This window comes from Camarhynchus parvulus, chromosome 3 (assembly GCF_901933205.1).
Source record: "Camarhynchus parvulus chromosome 3, STF_HiC, whole genome shotgun sequence".
Classification (NCBI taxonomy): Eukaryota; Metazoa; Chordata; class Aves; order Passeriformes; family Thraupidae; genus Camarhynchus; species Camarhynchus parvulus.
This window is the reverse complement of record NC_044573.1, coordinates 28,992,067-29,017,150: the sequence shown is the minus strand read 5'-3', so window position 1 is coordinate 29,017,150 and position 25,084 is coordinate 28,992,067. Positions and strand designations below refer to the sequence as shown.

The 25,084-nt window shown below is 40.7% G+C and overlaps 1 protein-coding gene across 1 annotated transcript in view; it reads left to right on the top strand.

Annotated features, from left to right (window-relative positions):
* The first annotated feature begins 14,340 nt into the window (after positions 1-14,340).
* The window catches only part of DAAM2 (dishevelled associated activator of morphogenesis 2), a 175,860-nt gene continuing 165,116 nt past the window's right edge, over positions 14,341-25,084 (top strand). Inside the window, 1 exon segment of the mRNA XM_030946526.1 lies at positions 14,341-14,573. The gene's annotated coding sequence lies outside the window, so the exon portion shown is untranslated.

The window sequence follows — 25,084 nt, the reverse complement described above, 5'->3', positions numbered from 1 at the left end:
ACTTTTGTGTCTCCCTTAATGTTGGGCATAACTGTTTGTGTCAACTTCCCTGTGTCCCAGAGTAGAATCTACAGGCCCTTTCCTTTAAAGCTTTTGGAATTTACATAACCCTGCAATTGTAGCAATGCAAAATGTGGCTCTGGTTACAATAACAAGGGTTTAGGGAACGCAGGGAGAGATTGCAGCAGCAAAGGCATAAAAGTAAAACAAAACAAAACTCTACATGCTGTTTTAATTTTCAGCAGCCACGTGAGGACTGTCCTGCAGTTCCTGGCTATAAATAAATCTCTACCATCATAGGAAGACAAAAACCAAAACAGTTCACATTCCTTCCAAATTTTCTTAAGGTTATGAAAAATAAAGGAATGGTAAATATTTCAAAAGTAGAGTGTGTCTTTGCTAAGGAATGTCAAATTATTACTCAAGGGGGTTGATATTTGCATTAAGTAAAGAAATTTGGCTTAAAACCTCTCTTTCCCTGCTCCATCTCTGCCAGCTCTTTTAAGAAAACCACTCAGGACTGCATATAGAAAGTTTGCCAGGGAATGCTTCTTAGAACTCCATGCATTCACTGCCTTAGTGTCAGCTGAGGCAGGAACTTCCTTTGAGATGAATGAGCATTACACAGAAGTATGACTGTTGTTTCTTGTCAGATGTTACATTCCAGTTCTTTTACATGGTGCGTTAGGAAGGTGGAGATGAGGATCACTTCATTGCATAGTGAAATGCTGTGGCACTGATAGATGCAGATGTGAATACAGAATCAAACAATGCTCATACCAAAAGCAATACTATAAGAAGAAGCAGGCCTGCTTGATAAGTAAGATTAGAGTTATTACATGTGGTCAAACAAAGATTTGGTCTCCTGTTCAAATCCAGTTTTTTCATCAGAATGAAAAATTGTTAAAATTGCAAATGTTGTAGGACAAGCTACCTCACTTTTAGACTCAGGGATGAGAAGATGTAATGCCATGCAAATTGTGTGACTAAGGATAGCTCTTCAGGGAATATAAGGACAGATTGAATCATGAAATGTTAACAAGGGCATGAATGGAGATAACCTTTAGCAGAGACCCCTAGAGTAAACAGGCCCACATGAGGGTTTCTGTACATTAATGAGGTGAAAAGATTTTGTTGAAGCTTCTTTCTCAGAAGGTAGTGATGCCTTAAGTTTTAGCCAGTCTAAGGCAACAATAGAGATACAAGTCTACCATGTTTTAGTGTGGTGAAGTCCCAAACAGTAAGACTGGAGACTACGAAAGAAATATCAACACCAGCAAACTGGGAAGCAATTGTGGTATCCAGGGAAACTGATTTAAATTGACTCTGAGCTGTGGTATTGATTTGAATGGGCATGAGGTCTCCCAGAACAGGATATATTTGAATTTCTGAGTGCTCCCTAAAAACATAGGAAGGAAAGCTGCAGCAGAGGAGGAGTCTGATGTTTCTGTGAAATGGTTCTCCAATAACAGGATCTGCATCACACTACCTCATCATAGTGATGGACCACAAGACAGCTGAGAACTTGTGGGAAATAAACCATAACTTTGGTGGATGTCTGTTATAGATCAAAAAAATGAGTAAAGGAGACCTTCTTTGGACAACTGGAAGAGGCTCATGACTACCTCAATGTCTGCTGGAAGACCAATACCACAGAGCACAAGAAATCCGGGAGGTTTTTGGAGTGATGACAATTTCCTAACACAGATAATGGTTGAGCTGAAGAAAAGAGTCACTCCACTGGAGCTGGCATCCACAACCAACAGACTGGGGGTGTGAAAGTTAAGGGTAGCTTAGGCTGCAGTGACCATGGGATGGCAGAGTTAGGATCCTGAGAGAAGGGAGCAATACAAAAACCAGGATAACAACCTTAGAATTCAGGAGAGCAGACTGTGACAGGGACCTCCTTGAAAGAATTCCACCAGACTTGGCCCTGGCAAGAAGAAAGGTCTGTGAGAGCCCAGTGATTTTCAAGGATCACCTCTTTTAAACTTAAGTTCCTCGTAATGAGCAGGGAATGAAACAAAGGTGTCAGGAGGCACATGTAGGTAAGCAAAGAGCTTCTAACTAAATATAAAAGGAATTTTACAAGAGGTGGGAATATGGTCAGGTGACTTGGAAGTAATATAGAGTCACTATCGGAATGTGTGGGGATAGGATAAGGAAAACCAAGGTCTACCTGGCCTTGAGTCTGCTAAGAGACATACAGGACAACAAAAAGGGTGTCTAAAGGGAGAATGACTGCAAAAGAAAGAAGAGGGAAAAAATAGACCCACTCTTAAATAGTCTAGGGAACCTGGTGGCAAAGGACACAAAAATGGATGAGGTGCTCAAGTCTTCTTCACTGTAATCTTTGGAAGAACTCACCTTGAGAAATCCTATGCCTGTCAGACCTGTCAGCTACAATGTATGGAGTAAGGAACATTCACCCTCGATTAATAAGAATTGGATTAGGGAATATTTAACTGAACTGTACAAATAAACAAGTAAATCCCTGGTACCACACAAAAATGCTGAGGGAGATGTTTAATGTCAATGTGAAGCCGCTCTTGATTAGCTTTGAAAGGTTATAGCCACTGGGGGTGATTCCTGAGGACAGGAAGAAAGCAGTTGTTATTTTTATCTTCAAGAGGGACAAGAAAGGTTGTCTGGACAGGGTGGGGAGCCTCATCTCAATCTCTAGAAAGGTGAAGGAATAAACCATCCTAGAAACCAATTCCAAACATACGAAGGACAAGAATATGACCAGAAGTACTCAGCACAAATCCATAAGGAGAAATAATTCCTGACCATCCTAATAGCCTTCTGTGATGAGATAGGGACAGACTGGTAGATGCTGTTTATCTTGACTTTAGTAAGGCTTTTGACACTTTTACATAATGTCCTTAATTGACAAACTGATGAACTATGGGCTAGATAAGTGATTAGTGACAAGGCTTAGTAGCTAGCTGAGCTGCTGGGCTAGAAAGGTTGCGGTCAGCAGCAAACATATCAGCTGCAGGCCACACAAATAGATTATCCCAGATTTAGTTCTGGGATACAAAACTGTTAAACATCTTCATGAATGGCCTGGGTGATGGGACTGACTGTACTTTAAGCAAGTTTGCTGACAACATAAATCTGGGAAGAAAATTGATAGACCAGATGGTTATACTGCTGTTTGGAGGCATCTCAATAGGAATCTCATGGAATTCAACAAAGGAAAATACCAAGTCCTTTTCCTGAGGAGGAAAAGCCTCATCCATCAGTAGAGGTTGAGGCCAGCCAGTTGGAAAACAGCCTTGTGCAGAAGGACCCAGAGTTCATGTAGGCAACAACTTGAACATGAGTCTGAACTGTACCACTGTGGCAGACAACAGCCTTGGACAATATTAAGAAAAATTGCCAGCAAGTCAAAACAAATGATCTTTTTTCTCTGCTCAACATCTGGAGTGTTGTGTTGAGCTCTGGGCTTCTGCAGGGCAAGAAAGATATGGAGAGAGTGCGATAAAGAGCTGCAAAGATGGTTAAAGGACTGGTGTATCTGACATAGGAGGAGAGAATGAGAGACCTGGGACTGCTTATCAATATGTATGAATACTTGTTGATGTGGGGAGTAAAGAAGATGGAGCCTGACACTTCTCTGTGGTGCCCAGTGGCAGTATGAGAGTTGATAGACACAAACTGAAACATAGGCAATTCCATTTAAACATCAGAAAAATAATTTAATGTGTGTGTGATCAAAACACTGAAGCAAGTTGCTCAAAGATATTATGGAGGCTCAATTTGTGGAGATACTCAAAACCTGACTGGATGGGACTCCAGGCAACCTTCTCTAGCTGACTCCTCTTTGAGCCCAAGGTTTGGAGGAGATGATTGCCAGGGGTCTCATCCAGCCTTAACTGTTCTGTGCTCTGTGATACCTATTTTTTTCTCATGGCTGAGCCAAGCAACTCAAGGATTGTGGTCATAGCTGGCACTTATTATTTTGGTCCAAATAGTATTTGTGATGGACCGTCCCACATCTTCTTAAAATAAGTGACACCAGAGCAAAAATCAGGAATTATGGTGGAAGGTTTTTGTGGGATGGGGAATTTCTTCCTGTGCTATATACAGTTTGAGGTTGGGTAGAGGACTTCACTCTTTTGTGATTCTAATGTGGTGTCTTTCACCAGTATCAAACACTTACAGGGGTGTAGGGAAAAGAGAGAGAGACAGAGAGGCCTGAATTTGGCTAATGTTGATAGACCTGTGTTAAAGTTGATACTGTTACTTCATGGGGTTAATGAAGGAAAGCAAAGCCCTGTTTTTCTGTTATCCCCCAAAGACTGCAGTTTCTATGAATAACCTTAATGCACACATGGAGAAATTGACAATTCTAATGATGTTTCTCCTAAAACAGTTTAGTTAAATACCATGTGAAGCAAACAAGGAAAAGGTCGCCTTAATGGTATTTCCTAAAGTGGCGGTACAGCAGCATTTGTGGAATGTCCTGGAGCACACTCATTTGGCTTTAATAAAAACTAATTAAAAAACCCAACAACAAGAAAATTAGCTGAATGATAAAAGCAAATAATTCAAAACAGATTTCCTTATAAATCCTGGAAATCATCTGTTTAGAGCATCTGATAGAAAGAAGACAACACCAATAGTTCTGTACCATCTGAAAAACATCGTTTGTATGTTAATCACACTATGTGCAGAAAAAAGATGCTTCTTTTTCTTTATCGATGATAACTTATGATCCCTATACTCAAAGTTAATGTATTATAGAGTAAGAAATCAATTTGTACGCAGTGCAGTTGCAATCAGTGTTGAAGATATAGTGGCAATTGTGAGATATTCATATTGGATTTGATTGTAGCATATATTAAGAGCACTGCTGAGTGCTTCAGTGAAGAAGACTAGTCCTGCACTGAAAATAAAAGAGACCATATAGGAACCTCTGTACATATTTCTTCTGTAATTTCATTTGAAAGTGAAAAAACATTGGAGATGCCTTTTATATTGAGAGAAAGCTAAAAAGAACTATTTATTTGCAATTGTTTCTCTAGACGACCATCTCTGCAGTCAAAGCAGATGAAGAGGGGCCCTTCCTACACAGTGAGGACCTGAACTGTACAGAGACCTACAGAGAGAGAGAGAAGAGTGAGCCAGAAACGACACAGATCATCCAGGTTAGTACTGATTTGCATATGGGGAATGGAAGAGGAACAGAATATGAGGGAAAAAAATTAGCTATCATTTTGTTTTCTTAAACATGTATGATGTGTCCTACATTCACCAGGCAAGAGGAACCTTCTGCATATTGCAAGGTAGTAAGATGCTGTTTCAACTTTAGAGCAAAGTTACAGCAAACAGGGCCTCACAAGCCCCAATAAAGGAAAAGCAAAGTGTATTTAGAAGCAGAATATATCCCAATGGCATAAGAATTGTAACCTCCAATCCTATCTGTGTTTTTACCTCATCATCATTTCAGCAGAACAGAACTGGTATCTAGGCTGTACTACAAGTGTTAGTCATACCATTACTCTGTCTGAGGGCCAACATATTAACTTGATTTTGATTATAATTATAGTCTAAACTGGAGGCATTTCTTGTAAGTCAGGAAATAGACTTATTGGAAATGGTAGCTTAGTAATGTCCTTCCTTCCTTCCTTCCTTCCTTCCTTCCTTCCTTCCTTCCTTCCTTCCTTCCTTCCTTCCTTCCTTCCTTCCTTCCTTCCTTCCTTCCTTCCTTCCTTCCTTCCTTCCTTCCTTCCTTCCTTCCTTCCTTCCTTCTTCCTTCCTTCCTTCCTTCCTTCCTTCCTTCCTTCCTTCCTTCCTTCCTTCCTTCCTTCCTTCCTTCCTTCCTTCCTCCTCCTTCCTTCTCTTCCTCTCTCTCCCTCCTTCCTTCCTTCCTTCCTTCCTTCCTTCCTTCCTTCCTTCCTTCCTTCCTTCCTTCCTTCCTTCCTTCCTTCCTTCCTTCCTTCCTTCCTTCCTTCCTTCCTTCCCTCCTTCCTTCCTCTTCCTTCCCTCCTTCCTTCCCTCCTTCCTTCCTTCCTTCCCTCCTTCCTTCCCTCCCTCCTTCCTTCCCTCCTTCCCTCCTTCCTTCCCTCCTTCCTCCTTCCCTCCTTCCTTCCCTCCTTCCCTCCTTCCCTCCTTCCCTCCTTCCCTCCCTTAATACTTCAGTGTTCTGGTCTATTAAGAATTTCTGCATCCAGTTTGTCTATGAAGCCTAATTACACCTAGTGTCTCATGATTTTCAGTATAATTTCTAATTTTTTCTTGTAGCCTTGCAACAGTCATTTACAGAGACAAAACAATGTGAAACCTTTTCTTCCCATGGTATTTGCACTTTATGTGAAGCAACGCTGTGAAGTCTCGTGACCCAGTTCCCTACTGACACCAGCTCTGCAGCAGTATTTTCATGAGTGCAGTGTGAGTGTGGCTGAGTTAAGAAGGTGCCTGATGTGAATAAGCAGGGCAGTGGTAAATCAGTGGTCAGGGCTCAAGCTGTGTTCCTCCATCCTGATGATCTGAGCAGTAAGTTTCCTGTGGTTGTCTCCATAGGCATGACACTGTCTCTCTGTCAGTATCCTAAATAGTTTCCACGGCTGTTAGAACCTCACAGACACCAATACAAAAAATACAAGTGCTAAATTCAGATTCTGTCACGTGAAACAAAACATGATGTTTGGCTCACAGCTCCAGTTTTCTATATGTGTATGGTTATGTATTCAAAAGATAGAGATTTGCTCCCCATAATTTTAAAACATTGTTATTTTACATCTTTGAAGTCTTTTGAAAAACTGACTATTTCATTCCTGATTAGCTACATCCCTCTAGGTGACCAGGTTCTTCTCTGGCATGCGCAGTGGTCCAGGAGCAAACAATGGTTTGAGGGGCTCAGTCTCTGTGCATGAACATCTTGCATAGAATCAGGGCCACTACCTAGTTAAATATGTGCTGCTCTCCTGGCATACACCAAGTTTCCCTCCGGCTCAGACTGCCAGGATGGAATTAAAGCTTGCGGAACCTGGGTGTGCCCCTCTTCACTCAACTGCTTCACAGAGAAAGAAATGTATTTTTTGTCTCCAGAGCAACTCTGCCTTCTGGTAAACACGCATGTGCTACTTAACACCTCACCGAAACATGGGTGCTCCACATTCCCTGTAAAATGAACCCTCTTGCCAAGTACAACAAAGACAGTTTTCTTCTCTCTTGCCCTCACCTTCACAGTCAAGCAGATTTCCAAGAAAGCAAGTCAGCATCCTTTGCCTAGAAGTAAGGAGCCACCTTTCCGTAGGAACATTGTCCCATTTCCAGGACTCCAAAGCATACAGGAATTCCTGTAAAGAAGGTCAAGTATCCTTTGGGAAAGTGTGTGTCACAAAGTAGGACAGATTTCATGTGATGAAAATTATGTTTAAGAAAAATCAGGGCAGGTTAAAAGTAGTGTAAGAGAGGAAGGGCAAAAAACCCCAAAGCAAAACAAACCAACAAAAACACAAACCCAAGCTAAACTAAAGCACCAAAGCCCCCAAAGCCAAAATAAAGAGCTTGGCTATCAAATACTGAAACTAAATGTCATTTGCAATTAATTGCTATAATAAGGTCAACTGCCTTCCTAATTGATTTCTGCTTCTTACTAGGGGATCAGTGCTGCTGATTAGTTTGCATGTAAACTTCCAAGAATTTGAGTAATCAGAGTTTAGCAAGACACACCAACTGAAACTAATTCGTCTAGGTCTTCTGCAAAGAATACACAGTAAACAAATGTTGTCCCCTGTGCAGCATCACTGACAGAACCAGGGCTTTTTGCTCCAGCTACTTTTTTTCCAATGAGATGCTACAAAGCACTTAAAAGCATGCAGAACTGGATATATTGAAATAATTTTCAAAGGAAGTGAGTTTTCTTGGTAGAATAGGAGCAGTGGGACAGCTCAGTCACCAGTTCTGCAGAAAGGAGGATATTTAGCTGGGGTTCCCTGCCTGCTGAGCAGCTGTTTCAGGATCCAATAGCAGCCAAGTATCATTTTAAAAATCCCAAGGCTGTTCTATTGGCACTAGGGTCTTAACATGCCTCTGTCAGCTTATAGACCACAGAGTTACAAGGGCAGTTTAAAAACTGACATTTACTGTTTCACTTTGGTTTTGTGTCAACCAGTAGTCAACCAGAGTAAAAGATCTGGCCTCAATCCTGTATCAGAATAAGAAGGGGAAATAGCCTTTCCCTTTTTTCTCTGTTCCTTTGATAGATACCACTTTGATTTTTCCTGGAAATCGCTGAGATCTCTGTCTTCATAGCTGGAGACTGGCTTTACTTCTGATTGTGTTAATGCTCTTTTCTTGGTTGGAACAAGACATGTTGATCTAGATCATTGCTAATTAAATGATGGTCAATACACCATCAGGTATTTCCTAATCACTTCCCAAACTTAAAAAGGCCCCCAAGCCCCTCCCCTCTATGCAGCTAAACAAGTCCATGTGCATATATCAGGGGAATAAAAATGAAAACAACCCTGATCATTCAGAGGCCAAACTCTATTAGTGGAAGTTTATGTTGCAGTGCAGCTTAATCAGCTTGGATTCTTTTTCAAAAAGGCAAAAAAAACCCTTCAAATGAAAAACATTGAAGTATGTCACTAAGCAGACCATTACTGGAACAGCTGCCTAGGGACAAGCTCATGCCAGCCGCCTTAGTTTAAGTATTTAGTAAACTGTAGACAACAACATATTCTTAATAATATTTGTGATACAGGTCATCTGTATGCATACTGCATCTTTCTGTAAGGCGACCATTTGGTAGAACAGAGGTTTTTAAAATAAAAATTTTTCATCTGGAAGATAGGAAAATATATACAGAATAGAAGGAAGCAATCAAAAATGATGGGGAAGGCAGAGGAAGATTGCAATTAGAGGGCACAAATCAGTGCCCTCTAATTTGCTAAATGAAATTCAGCTGAACAACTGTTTTTCTAAAGCTCTGGTCTGTGCAAGATATCATAAAGAAATTCGAAATGGTCATAAGATGTTAGGTGTGAACACAACACAAATTTCTTCAAGGGAGGCAAATGAAGCCATGATGAAGTTGCTGACTACAAATATTTACAGTTGTCAGGGACTGGTAACTACCTTTAATTGCCTACAGATGATCAGAGTTTTAGAGGCAGGAAATTTAATCTAATTCTGACTGATTCTGACTCTTTTGCCTTCAGGGATGTGGGTTTGAGTTGGGCTGTTATCTGAAAATGGAGGTTCACTTTGAGGATGTTTAAGGTATACCAAGCAAAACTACAAGGAGAAAAGAAACAACTTCTGTAAAAGTTTCATTTTTTTTCTTTTTACTTCCAGTTGAGGTAAAGATTACTCACTTTCTAAAAGCTCCTAAGCTTCTTCTTTTTGAAGAGTAAATGCCTTTCCTCTTTCCACAGCTGTTATCCAAAATGCAGCACATACTGATTCTTTCTTCCTTCCTTCCTTCCTTCCTTCCTTCCTTCCTTCCTTCCTTCCTTCCTTCCTTCCTTCCTTCCTTCCTTCCTTCCTTCCTTCCTTCCTTCCTTCCTTCCTTCCTTCCTTCCTTCCTTCCTTCCTTCCTTCCTTCCTTCCTTCCTTCCTTTCTCTCTCTCTCTCTCTCTTCTCCTTCCTTCTCTCTCTCTTCCTTCTTTCCTTCCTTCCTTCCTTCCTTCCTTCCTTCCTTTCTCTCTCTCTCTCTCTTTTCTTTCTCTCTTTTCTTTCTCTCTTTCTTTTTCATGTTCCCCTGCCAGCACACAACTTGTGCAGACCACTCACTACATCTTAACCAATACAGGGGCAAGTATTTAACAGTCTTGAAGCCAATAAAAGACAAGGAGCTGTAAACAACACAGGGAAAAACACAGGGAAATGGGTGAAAATTTGAATGTACTGCCTCCAGAAAGGTCCACCAGCATCTTGCTATGATGGATACAGATTTGAATGCAGTTTTAGTTGACTTAAATTTTGTGGTGTGGGCCATTTTATGAAAGGGAAACCCAATCTTTTCATTTAAGAACAATTAGTAGAACTAGCATCATAACTAGTACATTGATTTCAGGCATTTTCAAGAAATTATCTTCATATTGAATGCCATAACTTCCATTAACTATAAAACTCTTACAGATCTGATAAGGTTTAGTTCATAGGAACAAATTTATTTATATATTCTTAACCATTTTTTAATTGAGCAAATAAACTCACCAAAAAGAAATGCTTCTGCTGGGTTTGCAGTGGCATCTTACAAAACCATATTCTTCCACAGTGTAAAGAATGCTGCAGGAAAACAACATCACCAGAAATAAATCAGATACAAGCTAACCCTGCCACAGTTTCACTCAAACATCTGCCTGAATATACTCATGTGTAAATGCATACATGCATGCACAATTGTGTACATACATTATGGTTCATCAAGTGCAAAAAAAATAAAATCTTGTGGCTTTACAAGTTATAAATTTTAAATAATAACAAATGTTATTTCAGATGAGCTTTGCCCAGATCTTTACTTTTTAAAAGTTCAAGTCAGTTCTCAAAGTGAGGTAGCAACAAGATACTGATGATATCAAGTGACGATAGCAACATTAAAGATGTTGGTTAGGTTAGGATTGAAAAACTTTAATCTAAAAAGCATATATATATATGTACATGTATCCCTGAATTGAAATGTCCTTATTCATCTGGCAGTCAGTGAGGGTGGATTCCAGCCTTTAGATCAGATGGTGTGGTTTCAGTCTAAAGTTAAAATTAATTTTAGTAGGATTATATAAACTAAACAAATGTACATGCATTTCTGTTGTACTGACTATATATGCCTCATTTCAGCCCCTCAGCAACAGGGGACAGAATTTTGTGTCGTTCATTGGTAAGTGACAATAGTGATGGATCCACCACCACCTTACATCCAACGTCAGTGTATAGCAGTAATTCTGCTCTGTATTTCAGCCTCAAAAGTTTGTGTGGAGCTTCAGAGCCTGCAGAGATGATGTGAGGGTAGGAAAGTGCTGCTAGTCCTGTACCCTGTGGTGACTGAGCTGCTGACCCTGTGGCTGCACGGGGTGGTGGTGTCAGGCAAGGCACACAGCCAAGTGCACAGAGCCGTGATGTTTGCTCTCACTGTCAGATGGAGCAGGCAGCCTGGCACTGGGTCCCCTCTCACAATGGACAGTTTTGTTGTTAGATTAATATACCCGTGTCCTTTTGTTTTGATGAGGGATTTAACAAACACTTCATATCTACAGAGGTGGAGCAACATCTCAGAAAATCTTTTGCTTCTGTCTTCTGAAAGGAATACAGTTTTGAGCAGCAAACTATTTGATTTTCTATGTCCCTTTCCTCTTTTCACTCCTAACTATTCTGGGCCATTATACATAAATAATACTACAGCTTTTTTGGTTTTGACCTTGGTCTTCAGAACCTAGATATTATTTTGAAAACAGGTGATTTCTTTAATAGTTTTATTCCTAAATTCAGAGGGAGCTGCCTTTGTAGGTATGTTTGTGCTGCCTTGCAAAGTAGACATTATGTGATTCAATGTTCAGAGAGACAAACACACCTTTTTCTTTTTTGGCACCTTTGGCAGGACTTCTGGTTTTGCTGTACCCTATAAGCTAAGACACCAAAATATCTCCCATTAAATGTCACTTCTTGTGCAAGGGGAATGCTCCACTGAATCAAACATCTCTGCAAACTGCAACACTTTTCAGTTTTCTCTGAGGTTTCTCTAGTTCAGTATTTAATAATAAAAAACTGGATTCACCATAAGCTTCTATTCCAAGTGGTTACTAACGCAAGTATTGAATTATGTAACACCAGAGTTTAATGTACCTCGTTGTAATTGAGCAAACAGAGTCACAGAAAGAATTAGTTGTTACCTAGTTTCATTTACTGGTGACTAAATATTGAAGCATGCAGCAGAATTCAAATTCTATGTCCTTGTTTAATATACCACACATTTCTCCTACAGCCAGTAATAGAAAGCAGGAGTTGTGCTGCAGTCATAAGACAATGCTCTGTCAATGGAACATCCAGATGCTGCGGTGAGAGGGGGCCAGCTTTCACATGGGATTATGAGGAGAGTAAGGAGCAACATATGTAAGGAACTGCAGATATTCCTTTTTTATCTTAACATTGATGGTGATGAGATCATTCTTCCAGTGGCACAAGCCTGTTTCCTGCTGGCACTTTCTGGGGTTTTGCATATTCTTGTTTTGTGCGTGTGGAGCAGCAGAGGATCACTTTAGCTTTGCCCCAGCCCCTAGTTTCTCTCCGTTGGTATCTTTGCCATTCAATTTCCCATCCACTGCAGCACCTTACCCTATTGTCTTGTAGACAGACACTGCCCGCTTTGAACATATCAGAATAACCTTAGCTACAGCACAAAATGGATGACTAGCTTTGTCTTAAAGATGGGTGTTTCATTAACTTTTAACTAATGGGCAAAGGCCATTTATCTTTGCTACATTGTACCATTATAAATGGTTCAGTGTGGACTTGTGAGCAGGGAGATAGCCTTGGTAGTGTGAGCATACCATAACCCCTGTGCCCTGGCCTGCTGCTGCAGGTTAGTTTCTAGGGCTGGATACAGGTCTCTGGCTCCAGAACCTTTGCTGTAGAAAGGAGAGGGATGCAAGAGAAGGAACTGGTTAATCATTCACAGATCTCCTTTCAGGCCTTCTTTCCTCTTCCAATGAGAAACTGAGAAGTTAAGAGGTGAGGAGGGGGGACCAAGGCAGTTAGATGGAGCTCAAAAGGTGGAGATCAGCTACAGAAGTATGTGGCACGCAGAACAGGGAAAGAGGGAGTAAATAGGGAAGGACCTAGAAGAAGAGATGAAAAAAGTGGTAGCTAGAGATGTGAGTGGCAAGTAAGGATTAACAGACCAGTGGGAATGTGTGAACAGATGGGAGGACTGATGGAATTTTAAGATCTGTTCTACCATGCATCACATGTAGTTTGCATATGTAAATAATATAAAACTTTCTCAGGCTTTATGCTGAAAAAGGCAGGAGTATAGTACAGCTCATACTAGAGGAACTCTGATGGATCCCTGTGGTTTCATAGAAGGCTCATAGTGCTGAGTATTGTAATTTAGTCATGTGGCCAAATGGCTACTTTGCTTACAGGCAGAAGGTATGCCAGTAGTTAGTGGGTACCTACTGAGCCTGTTTGTGATTGGCCATTATCATTTAAATGGTTGCATACAATTTTTGGTTTGTACCCATGTTCTCCTCCATAGGACCAAAGGAACAGAAAGACATCACGGCTTGCAAGCAGTTTGTACCTGTTCTGTGCTTATTGTGCATTGGTTTAAGTCAAGACAGAGAGGACAGGACAGTGGTGACTTGGCCTCATCTTGTTTGGTTTGGCCTGCGAGTTTGAAGGCAGCATTTCCCCCCGTAACTTGTTTTCTCTGGATATGTCATTAAAGAGACACATATCTGTGTGTGTATGTATATGACTTTGCCTTGTGATATGTGTTGATTGGTATTGTCATCATGAGAGTTCAGTTATTGCAACAAAAATGAATGTGTTACACATACAAAGAGTAAAAAAAAAAAAAAAAAAGAGAGACTTTGCAGATGGTGTTACTATCTCCGATTTTCAGTGTTTCTATTTAACAGCGAATGCAGTTTCTTTCACTGCAGACAGCAACACACACGAGGCAGACAACTTCCCAGCATTAATCTAGCTATTAAAATCAGATACAGTTAAAAGTGAAGTCAGAAATCAGCAAACATGGTAGAAACAGTGGTTTACACGGGATTAAAGCTATCTGGAGAATGAACAGAGAGGAAAAACTAGGAAATCAGGGCTTTTTATTCAGTTAAATCATATCCTCTCCATTACAGGGAATAAAATCTTTTAAGGTCAGACTGAGCTGAGTGCCAGGGGAAATCCCTGATCCCCCATGGTTTGGGGAGAGTGTGCCGCAGTGGAAGTCAGGGAGCAGGAGGCTGGCGAGGGCTCCCCGCGGAGGTCCCTGCCGCACCCGGACCCTGCTCCCGCTGCCCGGGGACCCGCGGGGCCCGCGCCGCCTCTGCCGCGCCAGCCTTGCGGGGAGCGCCACGGAAGGCAAGGTTAAACCCCGCCACACCTGGAAGCCTCGAGCGCATAGCTGCGGGAAAGAAGAGCGCTCCTGTTCCCCAGGCATGCAGGAAAGCGTGTCTCGGTCCCGGCGGCGCTGAGCCCCCCTGACTGCCGCCCGCAGCGCCCCCGAGCAGCGGCGGCGGCCCCGGGGCCGGGCGCTCCCTCAGGCCGGCGCGGGGCCCTTTAAGAAAGCGCAGCACAGTAGCAGGGGCCGGCCCTGCCTCCCGCAGCCCGCAGCGCTGGAGCGGCGCTGGGGAATGGGAAGCAGTTCCTGGTCCGGCTCCGAGAGAGCGCACGTAGCAGCAGCAGCAGCAGCAGCAGCCGCTGCAGCAGGAGCAGCAGCAGCAGGAGCAGCAGCAGGAGCAGGCACCCCGGCTCCGCTCGCTCAGCAGCATCCAGCGTGGGGATCAGCGCTCTGCCCGGCTCCCTGACACGGGATGGACGTTCCTGAGCACTGAGCTCAGCCGCTGTAAAAAGCAAGTAGGAAAATATACATCTGGATGAAATTGGTAAGTCAAACTAGAGTCACATCCTCTTCCTTGGACTGCAGTTTTCCAGTTTCTTAATTTGTAATGTTCTTTGCAGGCTTTTTTTTTTCTTTTACTTTTAAGCAGAGCAGCTGGGAAAACATGGAGGCAAAATAAAAGTGTCAAAAAACTTTGACGATTTGTCAGCGTTTGTGCTCCTATTTTTGAAATTCTCTTTCCACATAGAAGCTTTGCAGCAGGAGTGAGGAAGGAGAAACAAGCAAGTGCTGTTGCATGTGGGGGGACAGAAAGCTAGTAAGAGTTGTAATTGGCTTTTCCTTAGGACATGATTAAAGATCTCAAAAAAGAAACAAACAAACAAAAAAAGCCAACAAAACAAACCCCAACTTTCAAGAAGCTTGAAATGGCTTGTCATTTACTTTTCCAGAGTAAACACAAGTCTCGTGTTGAAGTCTTAAAGGCACTGAGATTTGTACAGCAAACAGACGCAACTTTTAAGAACTGTGCTGTCAGTGTAAACCTGGATGCCAAAGCATTGCCGGGCAAATGTTGTATATATTTGTTTAAATTTAAGTAACTACATGGTCAGCCCCGGGAGGGCAGAGGCAGGAGGTGCCATTTCCCCCGTGGCGGACAGAGGGCGCTGTTGCTGCGCCCGGCATCAGCCTCCCTGGAACGGGGAGCTGCTGGAAATCCAAGGGAAAATCGAGTGGAGGCGAGATGTTTTAAAACATTAAACCAGCAATTGTTCACACGAGCGCAAAGCATAGTACGTAGCATGCAGCTGGATCACCCAGTGTTTTTAATTTTCATTCCCTTAAGTCTTGAGGATAGTTTTTTTGTTTGATTATTTTGTACATGTTCTGAATTACAAAGAGAAATATATTAGAGCTTGGTTATGAACTTATCTTTTCTGGAGTGTGTTGTGGAGTCATACTGGATCAAGAAGGGAAGGGAAAGTGTGGAATCTCTTGACAGAAATGTTGCTTCGGTAGTGGTGTGGAAGATGAGGAAGAACTGTCACTCAGTGTTGATGAAGTTGCAGGCTGGAATTGGATGTCTGACATGGGAACATATCCTTTGTACCCAGTACAGATGTACAGCAGAGGTTAGAGATCTACAAGTGACGAAGTCAGTAGACCCTAATAACTGAATGGCATATTGTCAAGTAGTTTGGAGAAAGGGGAAGGGTCTTGTCCAGGTGTACGGCTTTCCTCATAGAAATCCCAATACTGCTGCAAGAGGCTGACAATTGTGCCATATTTCACCCATATAAACAAGGAGAAAATGTAGCAATAATCTGTTCACACCTTTGTGTGTGTATACTTGCTTGTGTATCACCTGGAGTGTAAAATATTCTTCTTTGTCGAGTAGGAGTTTGGGTTTACTTAAATCAAAGGCTTTAAAGGAATGAAGATATTATTTTAATTAATGCAGCTCTCTTGTGTGTGGAGAAGGACCAGAACTGTCAATTTTGCCTCTGATCCAGCCTCTGTTAGAACTTGATGTTTCTATTGTGACCCAGGGCTTTGGCTGTGCCTTGAACAAGACTTTTCTGTCTGACTGTATTCCTGTTACTTACAAATCACTTGCAGTGAAGTGGAAAGATTTTCAGGTTTTGAGACCTTAAAGTGAGACATGCTGGGCAAAGCAGATTAAAAGAACTGAATGACCATATGGAACACAGTCATTCTGACTACCAATTATTATGCCTCACTGAAAAATTTAGAGTTCTACTACCTCTTCTGAATCAGTGAAGTATGTGAAGAGAAGACAACTTTCTTACGTGCGAGAGAGAGTAAAACACTTATTGTGCGGCGGTGTATCCATGTGATGTTAGTAGCTTTTCAAGAAAAAAACAGACATTTCTTTATACTCCTTATGCTTTATTAGACATCCAGGTATGAATGATCTGTAAAAATTATTTACTGGATCAGAGGAAAGATCTCCCTCTTTGGTTCCTCTCTGAACTAGCAGGCATTAGTCAGGTGTCTGTCTGACTACTGCCTCAGTAACTTATTGAGGAAACTTTTTCACTTCCCTTCAAGCAGACTGCAAGTTCATTGAGAATGATAGCACTATCAAGACACTCTGAGGCACATCTGAACATAGCAGATGCTTGCCTTTGTAGGAGGCTAATTTATGCGTTCAAAGTGTCTCCTCCACCATTGCTGATGTCAGCTAAGCTCTTAAAAGTTGCATCTCCCCACTGTCTGCATTATGTTTAGTATGATAACTGTAGTTGTTTCAGTATAATTCTCCTAATCGCCTATATTTCAAATTAAAATGTTTTCTTCACAAATGGAGAAGACAGTATGATGTGCCAGATCTGATTTTTACTGTGTTGTTTGGAAATTCACTTTAATATTTGTTTTATTTTGCTCCCAAGTGTTTTGCTTAGAGTTACTTTCTACCTGGGAGTCAACACTGTATGTCTGTCTGTGGCTGATGCTGAGGTCATGCAGTTAACTCCTGCAGAGTTCCAAAAACATTAGCTTAATATGACATATGCATGTGATATTTAAAATGTAAGTGGATCCTCCACCTGTATTTATGCTAAATTAAAGAAATGGATCTTCCTTGAATAGCTTTTCTCATTAGAGACCACTAATCCTTTTACCTGCCAGTCGATACTTAGCAGTGCTATAAATTCTGTGACTGCCATTGGAGCACTTGTCTACTACTTGCTTACACTGACAGTAACTCTGCTAAGGGAGTTCAGCCAGAGCAAGACTCATGATTACTCAACAAATTACTGTGAGCTTGATTTCTAATATAATTTTCATGTCATTGTTTCTCAGAGCTTCAAGTTAATTAATCTTTGAGCAACTTATAATAGTTTACTTGATGAAGCCTACTGCAAAATCCTTTCTCTTAGAATGTTTCCAGCCTTATGAAGTGCTGGATGTTACTACAGGTTATGAAGGCTTGTTGGTGCTCACACAGCTGTGGTGAATCTGGTCTTGTTCTTTGTTGCAGGTAAAGCCTCTTTCTGCTTTACATAACAGAACCAGGAACCCAACTTAAAACCCCAGTTTCATATCAAAGACTGACTGTGCTGGTAACATAGTAGCTTGCTCTTTTCTTCAAGAAGAGATTTTGTAGTTTTTTGTACTGAACAGTGATAGGTGTGGTTTTATGTCTGATTTATTTGTCTGTCTCTACTTTAGCATTTGGAATGCCACATTTTCCATTACACGTGGGACGAGTTTATCTGTGTAAGTGGAGACCTCTCAAGATGTTGTCCTGTGCAAGATCAAAACATGTTAGCTTGCACAGAATATGAAGGAAAGTAAATAAGATTTAATAGCTCTGAAGGTGGATATGGAAAGGAATTAATGCAGGAATGTATTCCCCCAAGAATATTTTCAGTGAAGGAGATACCTCTGTGTACCTAGTCTTGACTATCCCAGGGAGACTACGTCAGATCTGTCAATAATCATGTGGATAAGCATCCTCCAAAGAATTAATTTATTTTCATATATGAACATATGTACAAATTCACAAGTATACATCTGCCATTTCATGTCTGAGACAATTGATGACTGAGATTTTCCTTTTATTATATGTAATTCCAAAGTTCTTTTCTTCTTCACCAGATTCATCGGAATCCGTGAAAATTCCAATCTCTCTTTAATCTAAATCTGTTGTTGAGAGTATTATTTCTTAAATGTAAAAATAATAAACAAGAGGTCTTTAAAATTTTTTAGACACTCTACCACTTTAATTGTGCTTTCAAAAACATGGTAGTGACCGAATGTATCATTAAATTATCACATTTAAATACTGCATTGACCTTGCCAGCCAGTAAATCAAGCAGTGGCGAAATTCCTTTTGTTCTTTATGCTACACCCTGAAACCTGTGAAATAATCCTCTGAGCATTTGGCAAAAGTATGTAGCAAGTTGATGTGTTTTGTTGCATGAAATGAGGAAAAGAGGTAGGAATTTTTAGCTTTCTAGCGACCAAATAAGGTACTGCTGAGATTTCTCCCTCCTCCTTTTTCATAAATTCAAGAGACCATGGATTGTAAAAGTTCCATATGAGAAGAAAAAAACAAGGTGGCAGCTGTCAATGATGTTATTTAGTAAGGGCTGCACTTCTCAGTGCCTTCATTGGAAAGAATACATTTTACACTCAGAGCTGATTTTTACCATCTTGTCAAATGGTCCCTTTGGGGAGGGAATGGGGTGGGGTGTGGCATGGAACTGATTCACAGTGCAGCTTATGACTTTTGGAATGGAGCAGAGATTAAAAGCAGTTCTGAAGTCATCTGCATCACTTTTAGTTTCCTGCTGTCACACATTGTTCCATTTGAGAAATGTGACATGGTGAGAAAGGTGTATGGGCAGATGGAGCATCAAACAATGAAATCTCTTTTATGCCACGTTGTGTATAATGTAATATCCAGGGCAGCAGGAAGGCTGATGGCACTCTTTGCAACTGCCCTTCCCAGTTCTTTTCACTTGGGCTTCGCTTTTTTTCTCACCTGGGTGTTTTGTCATTTAGCGAATAGCATGTGTTGTGCATGTCTAGCTCTGCAGCCTCTTTCTGGGTGTGTATCAAGATGTATCTGCAACTTTACCTACATCTCTTTATTAACTGGCATGACCATATACTTCTGTTTATTTTGAAATCCGTGGAAAGTACATGAAGAAACACTGTAATTTTATTTCTCCACGAGAATCTTTTCCAGGAGCTGATGAAATCCAAGCTCATGCCAGATGAAAAGCTCTTGTGTTATCATTTGCAGTTAATTAAAAAAATAAACGCCAAATCCCTTACAGCAGTGGGTTTATAAATACTGTGTGTGTATGTGTGCATGTATGTGCATGCCCACACCAGTGCTTCACTCTCATGTGCCTTTGACAGGACACTGGAAATTATCATATACTTCGATGTTCAGGACTTGATGCAGGGTTACAGAGGTGGATGGAGGAGTTTGTTTGTTTTAGTACATCTTACAGTAGCTGAAACAGACCCAAAATAAAGCAAAAGCTTTAGTGTTTGCCTTAAGATGGCAACATTTTTGTTGTCTTTTTTTTTTCCTAAGAAAACATGCTAAAGGCTCAGTTTTTATCTTTTGCTAGGCAAGCAAAATATTTTTTCTGGCAATTTGATACTTTATTAAAAGGAACACTTACTTGATTAAATGTGCCAAATTTGTGTGTGCTAAAAGGCAGGAAGCTGGGTTTGCTGGAATAGGAAGGTGCATTGGCAGCTGGGGCTGAACTACCTCTTGGCACCCTATCTGTCTATTAAGTACAGATCCCAGTAAGCTGAAGGATTAGTATCTTCAAAAAATCTTGGACAACTGCGCTGGTGGGTTAGATTTTTTTTTTTTTTTGCTTTGTTTTTAAGAAGGTAAAATTAATTTTTTTTGGGGTGAAAGTTGTTAACTGACAGATTTGGAAGACTGCAGTCTCTTTGTTCATTCACAGAATAAGTGATACCTTGAACCATGGCTGAGTCACCTTCCCCAGTGCTGCTCTCTAGTTGTGTGTTTTGAGTCAGTCAGTGGATCAAACCCAACATTTAACATTTAGCATCTTTCTGTTCAAATTCTTTTTTTTATTTTTTTATTTTTTGTTTTTGGCCAGCATTGTCAGATTCCTGACAATGAGCTGACTATTTAGATTTTGAGATGGCTTCTTTTTGAACCTCATTAGGTTTTGCTGACAGAAGTCCTTGTGGATTGTTTTGTTTCAAGTGACAAATTTGCTTGCTTATCAGGACAGCCTTGATCAATTCATTTCACATGAGCAGTAATCAAATGGGAATGGTTTTTGGTCATCATCCAGAATAGATTCAGCCTAGTGACCTGGTGGAAGGACATATTGTATTCCATTACCAGCCCTGTGAATCATTCAATCTCCCAATTGAATGTGGTTTTTCAGTACTCCACTTGCATTACACAAGCCTTGTGTTTTTAGGCTCTGTGTTCTTTTCCTGATTCAGAGGCCCTTTGGAAAGTTTCGTGTGAGCTTTTGCATTAAGCTCATCTAGAAATCAAAACCTCTGAACTACAGATGGTTTCTTTCAGGGTGGGACAGAGGGACTGTGTGGGACAGTGGCACAGGGTTTGTTGTAATACCTGCAATGATGTGTAGTAACTGAAGTGTAGACTAAACCTTTTGGTAAGATACTGTATTTTTAAAAAAGAGATACTGTTTTAAATATTATGCAAACTTTATGTTTGCATATATGTCTGCTTCCCCTTTTCCCTGAGATTTAAGCAATGACTGTCTTTTAATCATGTTCTCTAGGAAAAAATTAAATTTCTGTCTATGGAGAACTTGATCATAAAAGTATATATTTGTACTGGAAGCTGTTTTTCACTCTTTGTGCTGGTTATTTTTTAATGGCACACTACTCAGGTTATAGAGTGAAACTTGGCCAGGTAGTTCCAACTTCCTGTTTCTTATTCACTTCCCTAACAGTTCTTTCATCGTCTAATACTATAAGCATTTTGGTTGGAAGCCCTTCAGGGATTTATTTATATTGAAAAACCTTTTTGTTTCCTTTTTTTTTTCCTTTTTCCACTTAATACCCCAAAACAAACAAGGACTTCTAGTGATGTTAGGTTTAAGCAATAATGTGATGCTTTTGCCAACCATCCAATGTCGTGTTTAAGGTGGCTGACTTGTAGGTGAAATTAAAATGGAAAAATGAAAACATACTCTAGACAAGCTGTTTTTTCCCAGTTTCATTTACTTTTTCAATGCAACTTAATTAGGTGGAGGGAATGAAACTACTACAGTGCTTCAACTTTGAGCACAATAGGGACAACAAGAAAGTCACTGTGAGAGTTTGGAGACTTATGGTCATGCTTGCAACTTTGACTTCATGTCCCAAGGCCCAGTCAATCAAAAAAGCTCAGAGAGAAATTTTCAGTTTCTCAGCTTGAGAAAAAAATTACATGAATAATCAGGCATCTAATTTCCAAAATTCTTTAGGAAAATATAGCATTTCATACCTCAGAAATATTTGCACTCTCTTGGAAGTCTTGTCTCTCATCTTTATGCAGTGATTAACAGAAATCTTTTCATATTTCAGAAGAATTTGCTAATCTGCACAAGGTGCTGTAAGGTGTTATAATAAAAAACCCCTCATTTTTAATGCTCTTGCATGTTTTAACATGATTTCTTTGGGAACCAGAGGGAAGATCAACAGGAGTAGAGTTCTAGCACACGGTACCTGCAATATGACTGTTTTTCCAGCTCAGTCTTTAAGTTATGGCTTTTTCCCCCCTTCCTTACTTAATTTACAAATCTCTGACACCAAAAATCTGCTAGACCAACAGGGGAACAGTGCATCATTCTCAGCCCTCAGAATTTCTTGTGGGACAGCAGTCATAGGGAGCTGGTGGGTTACCAAATGCATATAGAAGACATTGATCTAGTATAGGGACTCTGCTTCTGAGGACCACTTTGTATGGGACATGAATGAAAAACCAGCAGAACAAACCAGCACCACCAAAAGAACTTCTGCATTAAACATTTCTGTTCTCTGCTTTTTTCAAATGTAAGAGATCAGATAGGGTAAACAGTGTTGATGTGTGTGGACAGGGTTAGATAGCTACTACTGTACAACAGTATGTAATAAATGATGTGTATTTAAGAGTATATATTTTGATGAATAATGGATACACACAGGTATGAGAGTGATCATTACTTTGTAGTTGTATAGTTTGAAAGGCCTGGGGTGGATTTGATTCTACACATGGCTGCATGTGTGGAAGGGATATACATGAAGTTATCATGCTACTGGCTTTATTGAGCTCCTTATCCCAGTGTCTGAAACTGTGATTTGTTATGCTGTGATATGATCCAAAATAGAACCACAACTCACTGTAGCGGGTTCTTTCAATCCCCTGGGAATGTTTGTCTGGCTTAAATGCATGAAACTGAAATGTGTAATACAGAGCTGCAGCTTATCATGAAACTGAAATGGGTAATATTGTGCTGCAGCTTATAGATCAACACTGACTCCATTTGTGGGAATGAATGAATACCTCATGTTTGATGTGCTACAGGAGAGTTCACAGATGATTTCTTATGTTACAGTGCTATATTTTTCATGCTTTTTCAGCTTCATGTGTTTACTGTTTTCCTCTGTGTAGCATAGGGCTGTATTATCCTGGGCTTTTCACTATAGAAAGAGAACGTGAAGAGATTTCTCCCTGCTGACTCTTTTTAATGCTTTCAGAGACTTCTTTCCAGGAAAACTTCGGTAAAGTCTGAAAAGACAGGTGATCATTTCTATACCCATCCACATGTTTCTCAGCTATGAAACTTCTTTGTTTCACTTGGATTCTTCCTGCATGATTTTCTTTGTTAATTTTCTCACTTATTTACCTCTTTTTACAGTTCCTTTGACAGCTTTAACCCCTGGATGCAGGTCAGTGAAGATAATTCTAATATAGTCAACTGATTGCATGGTAGGTGGGAGGGTTCACCTCCATCCTGCTCCTTGCAGGTGATCATAGATATCGTGGAACTTTATTCCTGTTTCCATAATGACCCAAATTTTTACCTGAAAATATGTAAGTACATACAGGTGAATAAACATCACTCAAAAAAACTTCCATAAAATTGCTTAATAAAGAAAGCAGACTCACCCTTATTCTAGCTGCCCTGCCAATATTCCACTTTTAATGTACCTTGTCTCTAGTTTTTATTTATTTATCTATCCTGTCTTGGCTCAGCAGAGGATAATGTGTGCAAGACTGAAAGAGACCTCCTGAGCCACAGAGCACACCATTTCTGTAATTGCAGGAAATTATGTTGCAGGATTTTCTTAGTTAATTTATCGATCTCTGTCTCGAATGGGTTTTGCTCCTGTTGCTTCCTATTAGGAAGCCATTCAAGAACCTCACTCCTCTGATGTTTATAAATCTGCTTATAATTTCCAAACTAAATTTGTTCATAATTTGTTCATGCCCATTTGGTTTTATGCCAACATTACTCTCTAACTTTAATAGTTCTTCCATTTTCTTACAATCCTCCTGTGATCTAATAGGATTCTTATCTTTCTCTCCTTTTTTTCCCTAAGAGGGAAGATAATTAAAATTGTGCATCTCTTCATTATGTTCTTCCTCATCAGTATCGTTGTGTCTTGGTTTGATAAAACCTTTGGACTTGTGAGCTTTTTAGGAAGCTTTTTAGCCTTGTCAGACAATTCTCAGACAGAAGCAGAAAAAGGTGGCTGTTTGTGTTTTCCAAGACAGACAGTATGTGTAACTTTTCATTACCTCTGACTCCAGGAGGGTGAAATGGGAAGAGGGGGAAAGTGGCCTGCATGGTTCTGCATCTGTAAAAAGCTTTAACTGGGGACTTTGTGAAGGATGATTTGGGTTTGAGGTTCTGGTGCCTGGGACAGGCTAAGACATTGATCCATTTCTTTTCATCCAGTCCAGCTCTCCCATTGTTCTATAAAAACCTGCTTGAAATGAGCAGCTGATAAAACTTCTGGAGGGGATGCAGCTCACAAATGAGTTTTGGAGGGCAACTTTCCAGCTGTTTCCTCAGAAGGAATGAGGCAAGCAGCTCCCAGAGCCCCAGACAAATGCTTGGGATCTTTGTTTTCAGAGTGCATGGAGAGTCCCTGAGAAGAACTGAGAGGCCGGAGGCTGATGGAGAGATGAAGCCAAAGGCCTGCAGTGGGAACCTCCTGCTGTCAGAATCCCACGCTAAGCTGCACTTGAGGGCAGGCATGGAGGGGAAAGAGAAAGCTAAGTAAGGTTTGCTGTGACCTCAGTATATTCCCATGCAGCTTCCCTCTCTGGGCAGTCCTTGGTGGCATCATTTACAAGATTCTTCAAATGCCCTTAAACTCAGTAGGAAAAAACCTTACAGTCCATTCAGCATGCTGCTCTACACTGTCCTTACCACGATGCTACTGATCTTTAAGCAGAATGATTTAAGATGAATGTCTCTTACAAGACAGCTTTTTATTTAGCAGAGTGTAACAAAACCAGGAGTTTTTGCAGGGAAGTACCAGTCTCAGGCAAGATGTCTGAAGTTTACTGGGAAATTTTGGTGGACAAAAAGACAAAAGACCGAGAGGAGAGAAAGCCAAAACAAAAGATCTGGCTCCAGTATCACAGCACATGGTAGATAGTAGGTAGGCAGAGCAGAGAATGTGAGGGTAGTGGGACTTCTGTCCAGATCTGTCATCTTAAGGAGACTATAGTGGTTCAGAGCTCTTTTGAAATTTTTGTCTGTATTTTTCTGTGTATGTTGAGATTTTTTTTTTCTTTGATTACCAAATAAATTTTTTCATTGGCATTTTTTCATTAATTTTTCCAAGAGCAAGTTTTCAAATATACCTTCTTTTATTGTCTCTGCTGCTTCTGTAGCTGAGGTATGCACACATAGCTTGCTGTATCCTGCACTCCTTGTATTGCCTCACTTCTGGGATTTTGCCAAGGAAGATAACTCCAGAATCTTCCTGTGTAGGTACACAGTTTGTGGTAATTGGGAGTGGGGCTGCAGCTGAGCCTCATCCCCAATGGGCTACAGCTGTGAGCAG